At 45.5% G+C, this 13,926-nt stretch overlaps 1 long non-coding RNA gene across 1 annotated transcript in view; it reads right to left on the bottom strand.

The window, feature by feature from the left end:
• LOC128690189 (uncharacterized) overlaps positions 1–13,926 on the bottom strand; it is a 266,589-nt gene that overhangs the window by 108,707 nt on the left and 143,956 nt on the right. The gene's annotated exons all lie outside the window — the stretch shown is intronic.

Genomic DNA, 13,926 nt, shown 5'->3' with positions numbered 1-13,926 from the left:
AAATGCCCTTGTACGACGCTGTCCGGAAACACTGCTGCGAATCCTACGCCGTCAGAAGACTTAGAGCCATCTGTGTACACAGCAATGGCATGAGAATGAGAGTGAAAGTGGTCAAGAAAAAGAGAGCGGGAAGCGACCGTAGACAGTTGGGCTTTCGAGCAAGGGAGGGAGAAAGAACAGACTCGAACAGCTGGGACCTCCCAGGGGGGTAGGGAAAAGTGAGATGCTACATGTACATAGAAAGGTGGTAGTTGAAGAGAAGACAAGAGCGAATGAAGGCGAAGAGAGAAGGGACAGAGTAAGCAGGGGCGGCGAACAAATAAAGAATGTCTACTAATATCAGTGACCATTCTATAAATGGAAGGATTGCGGAGATCATGAGAGCGTACATAGTAGCGCAGGCAATGGGCATCACGGCGATCGGATAAGGATGGAACGTTCGCTTCTGCATAGAGGCTTTCGACAGGGGAAGAGCGAAAAGCACCAAGGCATAAACGTAATCCTTGGTGATGAATGGGGTTAAGGCTAGAGAGAGTAGCAGGAGATGCTGCTGAATAGATCTGGTCACCATAATCAAGTTTCGATAAAATAAGGGTGGAATGTAGGTGAAGGAGGGTTCGACGATCAGCTCCCCACGAAAGATGAGCAAGGGTTTTAAGAAGGTTCAGCCGGCTGTGACAAGTTGCCTTCAGAGAGGTAATGTGAGGTTTCCAGGATAACCTACGATCAAAGAGGAGGCCCAGAAACTTGACTGTATCACGTTCAGGGATACGTGAGCCATAGAGGTACAAAGGATGATCAGAGATGACAGAGCGTCTAGTGAAAGTGATTTGGTGGGTTTTAGTGCTGGAAAATTTAAACCCATGTGTGGTGGCCCAATTGGAAACACGGTCGACTGCATGCTGGAGAGAAACTGTAAGGAGGTGACAGTCAGCGCCTGCACAGGCAATAGCGAAGTCATCAACATAGAGTGATGACCAAATATTTGATGGAAGACTAGAGGCCAAATCATTAATAGCAAGGAGAAAAAGTGTTGTGCTCAGAACACATCCCTGGGGGACACCTTCAGCTTGGACAAAGTCCGGGGAGAGCACATTATTAACCCGAACACGGAAATGCCTGTCAGTTAAAAAGTTCTTAAGGAAGGATGGTAGATTGCCTCGAAGGCCTAAGGAGTGGGCTTGGGCTAAAATATTATACCTCCAAGTTGTGTCATATGCCTTCTCAAGGTCAAAAAATATGGCAATAACTGAGTGGTTATTCGCAAAGGCATTACGAACATACGTATCCAAGCGCAGTAAGGGGTCTATGGTAGAACGTCCCTTACGAAAGCCATATTGACGAGTGGAGAGACTGTTGTGTGTCTCTAAATACCACACTAAACGTCTATTTACTAGACGTTCCATTACTTTGCAAACTGCACTGGTAAGAGCAATGGGACGATAGTGGGAGGTTTCATGTCCCGTAGTGCCTGGTTTGCGGAAAGGGAAAACAATGGCGGATTTCCACAGCTGTGGAAGAACTCCTTGTGACCAAATAAGATTGTAAAGGTGTAATAGGACTGCAAGGGCTGACTGATGTAAATGTTGTAGCATACGAATATGAATGTCGTCGGGCCCAGCTGCCGATGATCGACAAGCTGAGAGTGTTGCCTCCAGTTCTTGAAGTGTAAAAGGCACATTATACTGTTCTTCTCTGAGAGAAGAAAAGTCCAAGGGTGCTAACTCTCTGGCAGACTTTGAGGAAAGAAATGAGGGGCATAGATGGAGTCCCTGAGAAATACGGACCAGATGATTGCCAATTTCATTGGCAACATCTAGTGGGTTTGCTATATCAACACCGGCAACCCGCAGAACAGGAGCCGGGTCAGGAGAATATTTACCACTCAGTTTTCGTACTTTTTTCCAGACTGCACTCATAGAGGAAGCAGAGGTGATGGTGGAGACATAATCTCGCCAGCAAGTGCGTTTAGCGTCACGGATGACACGGCGAGCGATCGCACACTTCTGTTTAAAATCAAGGAGTCGCTCTGTGGTTCTATTGTACCGGTACCTGCCCCATGCAGCGCGTTTCAAACGTACTGCACGAGCACAAGCAGGAGACCACCAAGGCACGCATTTCTGAGAATGCCTGCCCGAAGTTTGGGGTATAGAATGAGAAGCTGCGGTGAAAACGGAGGACGAGAAGAGGTGTAAAAGCTCATCGATGGAGGACGAAGAAGGAACCTCTTTAAAAACAGTCAGGTGTGAGTAAAGGTTCCAATTTGCCCGATGAAATTGCCAGCGTGGGGTGCGAAGAGGTGGCGAATATGAAGGGGAAGTAAGAATGATTGGGAAATGATCACTGTCATGTAAGTCCGGGAGAACAGACCAAGTAAAGTCTAATGCGGCGGAGGAAGAGCAAACTGAGAGATCGATGCAAGAGAGAGTATGAGTCCGAGGATCAAAATGGGTGTGAGTACCTGTATTTAAAACATGGAGGGGGTGGGTGGCAAGAAAAGCCTCTAACTGAATTCCACGGGAATCACAGTGAGACCCTCCCCAGAGGAAATGGTGGGCATTAAAATCACCAAGTAACAGAATCGGTGGCGGTAATGACGAAACAAGGAAGGCAAAATCCGGAATAGATAATGCCCGAGAAGGAGAGAGATATAAAGAACAGAGCGTATACCACCTATGTAAGTGGATACGGGCTGCTGTGTAATGCAGCGAAGTATGAACAAATAGCTGATGGTACGGAATATCAGTGCGGAGAAGAAGGGCACTTTCATTAAAGGTCCCATCAGGAAAAGGATCTGAAGAATACAATAAATTATAGCCTGAGATGTGAGAAATAACAGCAGAGTGTAATTTTGGTTCCTGTAAGCAAACACCAACAGGGGCAAACTGGGAGAGTAACATCTGAAGCTCACCCCGATTACCCCTGAGGCCGCGTATATTCCACTGTAAAAAGGCCATGATTGGCAATGATAAAGATACTTGAAATCCGCAGGTAAGGGTTCCTACGGACTAGAAGGGTTAGAAAAGTCCACATGCGGAGGCAGTGGAAAATGTTCAAGCAGCGAAGGAACGGTGCGCTGTGAAGAAAGGAGTTGCGCAGATGGAGCAGAGGAGAGAGGAAGAGCGGAAGGTGGATCAGTGTCCATTGATGGTTTGGTCTCTGCAATATATTCAGAGATTGCTTCAAGTGTTTCGGAATTCAGAGATGTCGTATGGGAGACAATATTGGGAATGGTAGGGGGAGGATGAGTAAAGATTGGAACTGTATTGGACTGTACCAAGGTAGGGGGGGGCGAAAGGGTGGAGGGAACTGGAGAAGCGTGGCAGGGGACAGAAGAGACAGGAACCTGGGAGGTGGCAGAAGAGGAAGAAACTTGGGAGGGAACAGGGGAGGAAGGTACATTACGAGGAGGAGGGTGAACCTCTGCACTTGTAACTGAGCCAGTGAGAGGGGAAGAACTAGGGACAGAGACAGGGAGGGTAAAATGAGGAGGTGGAAGATGGGTAGGAGGTGTTACCGGACCTTTTTTTGACTTTTGAGAAGTAGAGGGACGATTGGGAAGAGGTGTCGTACGAGGTCTCGTCGATACTGAGGCTTGTAAGAGAGAACTCGAAGAAGCGAGATTAGACTGAGGCGTTGAAGTAGGGACGTCTGAGCCGAGGACAGCAAAAGGATTAGATACAGGAGTGATTATGGGAGAGGTAACCACAGAGGTGGGTGTAGAAGATGGGATACCAGAAGTGGGGGGACGTTTTGAAACACGGGAATAAGAAACACGTGGGAGTCTCCCTTGGAGGCGGAGATGAGAAACTGCCATGGCATAAGGGAGACCTTCTGTCTCTTTGAGGTAACGGATTTCCCGCTCGTTTAAATAGACCTGACAACGGCGAGAGTACGAAGGGTGAGCCTCATGACAGTTAAGGCAAGAGGGAGATCGATTGCAAGACGTATTAGAATGGTCATCGGCACCACAGACTGGGCATTCGGCGATAGATCTGCAATATTTCGCTGGATGGCCAAATCGCCAGCAATTTCTACACTGTTGTGGTGTAGGGATCACCTTTCGAACTTGTAACCGATGTCCTGCTATATAAACGGAGGATGGGAGTTCTCGGCTGTCAAAAGTTAAACGAGCCACATTGCTAGGGTATCGTCTCCGCCCACGGGCAGGAAGAACGTAAGTGTCTACCTTGAGGATTGGGAGATCTTGGAGTTCCAGCTGTTCTAGAATGTCGGTGCCACATGTCTGGAAATTTTGTTGAACTATGGTATGGGGCAGAATAACGGTACCACTACAAGAATTGAGGGAATGATGTTTTTCAAGGGTGACAGGAACAGTATCTATATGGGTAAGACGAGAGAGCTCACGAGCCTGGGTAGCATTCTGTACGGTAATGATGCGCGTACCGCTCTTAAGAGCATGAAAAGAAATATCTTTACCAACATGGCGTAGGAGTGCCTTGCCAATACTATGGTCAGAAAGATAGGCAGTAGAGGAAGTTGGTCGTAAAGTGAAGAATTTAGTCCACTGTTCAGTCTGAAACTGAGCGTGGAAAGGTAGTGAAGGACGTGTCGATCGTTTCTGAGAAGAACGAGAAGGTGAAGGTGGAGAAGTATCATCAGCAGGTAATTGTCGTTGACGTTTAGGCGTGGGACCAGAGTTGGTCCGACGTGGAACGGGTCGGCGATTTGAAAATTGCCGCACCGTAGAGGGAGAGGCCGGAAGCATAGTCAGAGGAGAGCGAAGGTCTGATAAATCGAAGGAGTCAGTCGAGGCCTCAGTACCTGAAGCGGGTGAGGAAACAGCACCGGCAATAGGTACAGAGGCATGAGGAATGTCTGAAGAGTGGTCCAAAGACGAGGCGGGGTCAGAACGGGGTGCGGTATCAAGAAGGGGCCCGGGGGTACCAGGTTCATGGACTAGGGCTGCCATGGTTAGGTTACTTCTTTCTTTTTGTTTTTAAGAAAAAAAAAGAAAGAAGAAAAGAAAATAAAAATAAAAAAAAAGAAAAAAAAAGGGGGGACCGGGGAGGGATAGTTCCTAGGAGGGATGAAAGGGCCAGAAATCTCCCTCCGCGCCCAAGAGGACTCGACACCGCTAGTAGCGCAGATGCAGCATGGAACCCGTGCCATACCCTACCCTTCATGCCAGTAAACCAGCAATCTGGGATAGCAACCTCACATCTGCCGAGCTACCTCGGTGGACAAAAGAGAGGGCGGCCGGATATCCGCCACAAAGCATACCTCCTTCAGCCACCACCCCCGGAATCCGAAAGGTGGCTTCCAGAGCTACACCCGTCGCCCAAAAGACACCCAAAGCTACTCCGGGATACCGGAGAGGGATCGGGACATCCCTAGGCAATCCAGATTCCACGGCAAACTACGCCACCGCCAAGAAACCTCAACGGAATGGGATGGACCCCGGTGTCCTTTCTCCTACCTAGGAACTAGCGCGCCTGTGGGAGAAATCCCAAAGGACAAAAAGAGGAAGGGCAAAAGGGAGGAGTGGGGAGGAGGAGGAGGAAAGGAAAAAGGGGAGGATGGGGAGGATGGGATAGGGGAGGGGAGATTGGGGGGTAATTAGGTTCGGTCTGAGGAAGAAGACCGATAGGTCTAATTCCTCAGACCAAGAGCCTCTTCACCACGCCAAGGAGCCCCCCTTGAAGAGGACGCCTTTTCCAAATCCATAAATGCCACAAAGACCTCTTTAGCCTTATCTAAATACTGTTCACTTATATGTTTCACTGTAAACACCTGGTCCACACACCCCCTACCTTTCCTAAAGCCTCCTTGTTCATCTGCTATCCTATTCTCCGTCTTACTCTTAATTCTTTCAATTATAATTGAATAATGTATATTAGAGCTTATTTCCTCTATTCTGTTTATTACAGTATACAGTACGCTACTGTATAAACATTTAAAAATATACTAAAAATTTTATAAATGGTACAAAGGTGCCATTAAAACAATATCAAAGATGCTTGACACAAACCCACTACCATAATAGCATGCTCCTTGCTTAGCGACAAATTTATTTACTGACATGGTGTTAGGAACGGAACTCTGTCATTAAGCGAGGAGAGGCTGTATCGCATATTACAGGTATTCCTTCAGTGGTCTTCAGTATTTAAGAACTCTTAGGCTTTGAACTTTTCATGGTGAGGGATTGAAAGCTTCGATGATGCAATAGCCTATATGTACTTACTAAGGTTTCTGAGACCAGAATGGCTGTGACTAAGAAAGAAAACCATCCCAATTTATTAGTTATGCTTGGAAACCCATTTACTCCCTATGACTGGAGGATGAGCTGCCACTACAGCTGTGGCTTACTGGTGGGCAATGCTTTTTTTATATAGGAATGAAGGAAAAAATATAGTAGTTCAGTGATGCCCCCTTTCCAAATGAATTTTGCTATATTCAAGATGGTATATGAGGCTAACATACCTTTTAAACCTGTGGCTGCTACTAAACCTCTAATGGTCAATTGCTCCTAAGGCTGTTTGTGTACTTAGTCTACATCTTTTTGGATTCTGTTGTGAGTGGGATGGTGGGGTGGGAGGATGTAGTTTACATATTTTTACTATACTTTTTTGTGATTGTCTTGTGCACTCAACCAGGCCTGTGAATTTCCTATTCCTGGGAAGAGCCTTGATGATACCCTTCTGTCACCCTGCTGTTCTCTATGATAATACAGCTCACATTCAGTCCAGTATGCATGGTATTCTTTACTTGTCCAACAGATATCCTTCTCTTTCTAAACAAGTCTTCTTACTAGTCCACAGGTCCATCATAGTCTGTTCTTTGGCCATGAACTGTGGAAAAATTTGTTGGATTTAAACCAATTACAGCTGCTTAAAATAACTGGTTGGCCATGATATTGCATTTTCTAATGTATTTTCTGCATTAAGAATGCCTCCTGAGCTGATACCCTGTTCTTAACAGATTTGTCGAGTATTTTCATGGCAGAATTATATGCAGTTCTTGCAGCCATCATCCTCATTACTTCTTTTCCTACTGCCTCCTCTCAAAGTGCATTTCAAGCTGAAAAGAGCTTTAACTCCTCACATCCCATCATCCTTCACATTCAACACTGGCTGTGTCATCTCTTCAGCAAATATAAACACATCATCATTTGCTGGGTCTCTGGTTATTCAGGTGTCTATGGTAACAAACTTTCTGACATTTCTATACATTCCGCAACCCAGAACTCTTGTGGGGATGTATGCTTCCTTATTTCACTTATTTTGTAGATGTTTCTTAAGCAGATCCAGGATCAGTGGCAACATCATTGGTCCAGTTTAATGGACAAGTTGTTCTTGATTAAACTACATTTGGATGCTTGGTCAACTTCTTTTCATCATTGTCAAGTTTGGGAAACAGTTCTTGTATGTTTGCATACTGGTCATACTAGACTCATACATAGCTTTCACATGGAAAAGTGCCCAGGACCTCTCTGTGTAACTTGTCAAGTTTCATTGAAAACTGAATAACTTTGCTCAATTGTTCCATTTATCATTGAGGATGTAGGATTCATTTTCAGTTAGTTTTTCACTGCCTGGGCACTCTTGTGTTGCTGCCTGCTCTTCTTTTAGTACAGACACACAATGTTTTTTTAACTGAAACAGATTTACAGTGGAACCCCAAATATCGGCCATAATCTGTTCCAAAAGGTTGGCCTAAATTTGAAGCAATATTTCCCATAAGAATTAATGTAAATACAATTAATCCGTTCCAGACACCCAAAAATATTAAAAAAAAAAATACATTTTTTAAGATTAATTACATTGTATGAGAGTATAGTTTTACCAACGCTCTTATATGGGTGTGAAGTATGGGTGATGAATGTTGCAGCGAGGAGAAGGCTGGAGGCAGTGGAGATGTCATGTCTGAGGGCAATGTGTGGTGTGAATATAATGCAGAGAATTCGTAGTTTGGAAGTTAGGAGGAGGTGCGGGATTACCAAAACTGTTGTCCAGAGGGCTGAGGAAGGGTTGTTGAGGTGGTTCGGACATGTAGAGAGAATGGAGCGAAACAGAATAACTTCAAGAGTGTATCAGTCTGTAGTGGAAGGAAGGCGGGGTAGGGGTCGGCCTAGGAAGGGTTGGAGGGAGGGGGTAAAGGAGGTTTTGTGTGCGAGGGGCTTGGACTTCCAGCAGGCATGCGTGAGCGTGTTTGATAGGAGTGAATGGAGACAAATGGTTTTTAATACTTGACGTGCTGTTGGAGTGTGAGCAAAGTAACATTTATGAAGGGATTCAGGGAAACCGGCAGGCCGGACTTGAGTCCTGGAGATGGGAAGTACAGTGCCTGCACTCTGAAGGAGGGGTGTTAATGTTACAGTTTATAAACTGTAGTGTAAAGCACCCTTCTGGCAAGACAGTGATGGAGTGAATGATGGTGAAAGTTTTTCTTTTTCGGGCCACCCTGCCTTGGTGGGAATCGGCCAGTGTGATAATAAAAAAATAATAAAAAACAATAAAAACTAAATAAAATAAATAAATAAACATTTAAATCACTATTACATATCTTTATTGAAGACTCTTGTTGGCTTATGGAAGACAGGGGGGAGGAGGGAGGGAGCACTAATTATTGTTTTGAAGGGGAATCTCCCTCTATAAAGACTTCAGGTATCAAAGCCCTCTCTGGGGTTACTTCCCTCCCTGCCTGCTACACTCCCTGCATGCTTGCTACACTCCCTGCATGCCTGCTACACTCCCTGCCTGCCTGCTACACTCCCTGCCTGCCTTTCACACTCCATTTCCCTGCTACGCTCCCTGCTACACTCCCTGCTTCATGCCCTCCCTCCATGCTACACTCCCTGCCTCCCTGCTACACTCTCTCCCTCCATGCTACACTCCCTGCATGCCTGCTACACTCCCTGCCTCTCTCCACATCTTCCATTGTTTGTGATCTCTTTTTCGTTAACATATTTACCCCTTTTGCCACATCAGCTTCCTTGATTTGTTCTTTCTTTTGCCAGGACAGAAGTGATTGTTGATTTGGATTTCCCATACATCCTGATAAGTTCTAGCACTCGAACACCACTCTCACATTTTTCAATAACTTCTTTCTTAAAATCCATTGTGTTTCTCACTTTCTTTACCAAAGGAACTTTACTAGGAACTTTCTTTGGGCCCAAGGTGGCTTATTTCACAGTTGCACTTAATAAACAAGCACAGAAACCAATGGATTTTAAGGAAATGTTTGGATGAATGTGCAGAATATATGCTCATTCACCGAGAGACACAGGAAGACTGACTCACCTACACAGCAGCGTACCGGTGGGAGAAGAGCTGAGGCACGTAATACAGCCGATTTGCAAGGCACCAGCCGAAATACAGAGCAAAATTTTGACCAAAAAACCGGCCTAAATATGATTTGACCAATAAACGCAGCGGCCGATATTCGGGGTTCCACTGTATTATGCCAACTCTAGTTTTCCTTGTTGATTCACAAGTTTATCCCATAACCAATAGCTCCCCTCAGCCTTTTTACACTTTGTGACACAAATGGGTTGAGCACATTTTGTGAATATAATAATAATGGTAGTTTTAGCTCAGTATTGTGTATTAGCCACCAAGTGCCCCATTTGCAGCACAAAGACCCATAATGATCCCTCCTGTAAGTTCTCTCTAGCCTCTTTCCTCAATGGTGCAAGGGCTAACTTAAAAACCTAACCTAACCAAACTTAAAATCCTAACCTAACCTAAAGTCTTTTTTTTTTTTTTTGTTTTTGCCAGATTCCACTAAATATATCATAGACCAGTTGAAATTTAAACATTACTTAAAATCAATGATACATATTTTTTGTAATGTTCAAACTGATTTTCACATATTTATGGTATAAACAAATTTTAACTCTGCTTATTTGGCAGAAAAAATCCTTGCTTTTTAGGCCTAACGTGTGTGTGTGTGTACTCACCTATTTGTACTCACCTATTTGTGGTTGCAGGGGTCGATTCACAGCTCCTGGCCCCGCCTCTTCGCTGATTGCTACTAGGTCCTCTCTCTCCCTGCCCCATGAGCTCTATCATACCTCGCCTTAAAACTATGTATGGTTCCTGCCTCCACTACATCCCTTTCTAGGCTATTCCATGGCCTGACTACTCTATGACTGAAGAAATACTTCCTAACATCCCTTTGATTCATCTGAGTCTTCAACTTCCAATTGTGACCTCTTGAGTCTGTGTCCCATCTCTGGAACATCCCGTCTTTGTCCACCTTGTCTATTCCGCGCAGTATTTTATATGTCGTTATCATATCTCCCCTGACCCTCCTGTCCTCCAGTGTCGTCAGGCTGATTTCCCTCAACCTTTCTTCGTAGGACAATCCCCGTAGCTCTGGGACTAGTCTTGTTGCAAACCTTTGCACTTTCTCTAATTTCTTGACGTGCTTGACTAGGTGTGGATTCCAAACTGGTGCTGCATACTCCAGTATGGGCCTGACGTAGATGGTATACAGAGTCTTAAACGAATCCTTACTGAGATATCGGAACGCTATCCGTAGGTTTGCCAGGCGCCCGTATGCTGCAGCAGTTATCTGATTGATGTGTGCCTCAGGAGATATGCTCGGTGTTATACTCACCCCCAGATCTTTTTCCTTGAGTGAGGTTTGCAGTCTTTGGCCATCTAAACTATATTGTGTCTGCGGTCTTCTTTGCCCTTCCCCAATCTTCATGACTTTGCATCTGGCAGGGTTAAATTCAAGGAGCCAGTTGCTGGACCAGGCTTGTAGCCTGTCCAGGTCTCTTTGTAGTCCTGCCTGATCCTCGTCCGATTTGATTCTTCTCATTAACTTTGCATCATCTGCAAACAAGGACACTTCTGAGTCTATCCCTTCCGTTATGTCGTTCACATATACCAAGAACAGAACAGGTCCTAGGACTGACCCCTGTGGAACCCCGCTTGTCACAGGCGCCCACTCTGACACCTCGTCGCGTACCATAACTCGTTGTTGCCTCCCTGTCAGATATTCTCTGATCCATTGCAGTGCCTTTCCTGTTATGTGTGCCTGATCCTCTAGCTTTTGCAGTAACCTCTTGTGAGGAACTGTGTCGAAGGCCTTCTTGCAGTCCAAAAATATGCAGTCAATCCACCCCTCTCTCTCTTGTCTTACTTCTGTCACCTTGTCATAAAACTCTAGTAGGTTTGTGACACAGGATTTTCCTTCCCTCAAACCGTGCTGGTTGTCAATTATACCCTTGTTTCTTTCCAGGTGCCCCACCACTCTCCTCCTGATGATCTTCTCCATGACCTTGCATACTATACATGTTAGTGATACAGGTCTGTAGTTTAGTGCCTCATGTCTGTCTCCCTTTTTAAAAATTGGGACTACATTTGCCATTTTCCATACCTCAGGGAGTTGCCCAGTTTCAAATGATGTGTTGAAGATCTTTGTTAATGGCTCACACAATATCTCTGCTCCCTCTTTAAGGACCCATGGAGAGATGTTGTCTGGTCCCACCGCCTTTGAGGTGTCAAGTTCGCATAGCAGCTTCTTCACTTCCTCCTTGGTTATATGTACCTCATCCAGCACTTGCTGGTGTGCCCCCCAGTTCTGATTTCTTGGAGTCCTACTGGTTTCCACTGTAAATACCTCTTTAAATCTTGTGTTGAGCTCCTGACAAACCTCTCGGTCGTTTCTTGTGAATTCCCCATCACCCTTCCTCAGTCTGATTACCTGGTCCTTGACTGTTGTTTTCCTCCTGATGTGGCTGTACAACAGCTTCGGGTCAGTCTTTACTTTTGATGCTATGTCATTTTCATATTGTCTCTGAGCCTCCCTTCTTATCTGTGCATATTCGTTTCTGGCTCTTCGGCTGATTTCTTTATTTTCCTGAGTTCTCTGTCTTCTGTACCTTTTCCATTCTCTAGTACACCTAGTTTTTGCCTCCCTACACCTTTGGGTGAACCAAGGACTCGTTCTGTTCTTCCCATTATTTCTGTTTCCCTTGGGAACAAACCTCTCCTCTGCCTCCTTGCATTTTGTTGCTACATAGTCCATCATTTCTTGTACTGGTTTTCCTGTCAGTTCCCTCTCCCACTGAATGTCTTGAAGGAAGTTCCTCATGCCTGAGTAGTTCCCCCTTTTGTAGTTTGGTTTTTCCCAGCCTATTCCTGCTACTCTCTCCACTTGGAGCTCAACTATGTAGTTGAAGCACAGAACCACATGATCACTAGCTCCCAGGGGCCTTTCATACATGATACCCTCGATGTCCGAACTACTCATGGTGAATACAAGGTCCAGCCTTGCTGGTTCATCCTCTCCTCTCTCTCTGGTAGTGTCTCTAACATGTTGATGCATGAGGTTTTCCAGTACCACATCCATCATCTTGGCTCTCCATGTTTTGGGACCCCCATGGGGCTCCAGGTTTTCCCAGTCAATCTCCTTGTGATTGAAATCACCCATAACTAGTAACTTTGCTTCCCCCATGTGTGCTCTCCTGGCCACCTCGGCTAGTGTGTCGATCATTGCTCTGTTGCTCTCATCGTATTCTTCTCTTGGCCTCCTGCAGTTCTGTGGTGGGTTGTACATTACTGCAATTATCACCTTATGTCCCTCAGACTGGATTGTTCCTACTAAGTAGTCCCTTTCGCCCGTGCCATCCATTCCTTCCATTTTCTCAAAACCCCACTGGTTTTTAATGAGCAGTGCAACTCCTCCCCCTCTCCTCCCTCTGTCTTTCCTGAGGATTTGATATCCGGATGGAAAGATTGAATCTGTTATTATTCTGGTGAGTTTTGTTTCTGTGAGTGCTATTATGTCTGGGGATGTCTCTTTGATTCTTTCGTGCCACTCATACTTGTTTGTTATTCCATCTGCATTTGTATACCACACCTTCAACTTCTTTTCTAAGACTGTGGTCTGGGAGGTATATTGGGGTTGGGGAAGTGGGAGACCTGGTAAGGAACTATGGGTTGTTGCTGTGGGGGTGGAGTTTGTAATGTAGTGGGTGGGGGCATTGGATGTGGCATGGGTGTTTTGATTTAGAGTGTTTGGTTGCACTGGGGTTGACCTGGTTGGGAGGCTTCTATAGGAAGTTGTGAGGGAGGCTGTATTTGATCTTCTTCCTGGGTCTGGGATCTCCTGTCTGTCTTCTCCATCCCCTCTCTTCCCTCCTTTCGCCTTTGTACCATCTCTCTCAGTTTCTGCCTTTCTTCTTGTGTTCTGTCGCAGTCGAGATACACCTTCCTGTATGCCGGCATGTCCCTTAATCGTGCTTTCTCCTGCAGGATCCTGGTCCGAGTCGCTTCTGCCTTGAAGGTCACTTTCACTGACCGGGTTCTTTTTTTTACAAACCCCCCTATTCTCCGAAAATTTTCCAGCTGGGTCATGTCGTCTTCTCCTATTGCTTTCATGATGCTTTCAATTGCTTTTTTTTCCCCTTGTTTTCTTGCTTCATATGTTTCCCCTTCAACTTCCTGGAGCCCATACACAAAGACTGACCTCACCCTTTCATTCTCCCACTGCATATCCCTGTGTATCCCCTCATTTAATTTGGTTTCCTCCACTGCAGCTTTCCTTTCTTCAGTTTCACTGGCTAATGTACTTGGGCTCAGTGGCCTGTCATTTTCCCTTCTCGGCTTTCCTTGGGCTCTGTTGTTGTCTGTTAGGGCCTCCACATAAAGCCTAGCTCTTTCATTTACTACAGTCTCCTCTGATAGAGCTTCTCCATGCAGTTGTGCCCCTTCTTTCCCTACAGTCCCCTTGTTTGTGGCTGAGGTAGCAGTCTCTGTTGTCCATCCCAAAATGTTCTTCAGTTCTTTAGGCTGTTTCAGGTTTTTCAGTTCCTCTTCTAAACTCTGTATCCTAGCCTCTGCTGCTTTGACATGCACCTCCCACTTCCTGCTTTCCATATCTATCCTCTCTTCCATTTTCATGCTAGGTTCTTCTAGTTTCTTTTCCCATTCATGATCCCTTTTTATG

The sequence above is a fragment of the Cherax quadricarinatus genome, chromosome 32, assembly GCF_038502225.1.
Source record: "Cherax quadricarinatus isolate ZL_2023a chromosome 32, ASM3850222v1, whole genome shotgun sequence".
NCBI lineage: Eukaryota > Metazoa > Arthropoda > Malacostraca > Decapoda > Parastacidae > Cherax > Cherax quadricarinatus.
Note: the sequence above shows the minus strand (reverse complement) of the source record. Positions and strands in the feature narration are given on the sequence as shown.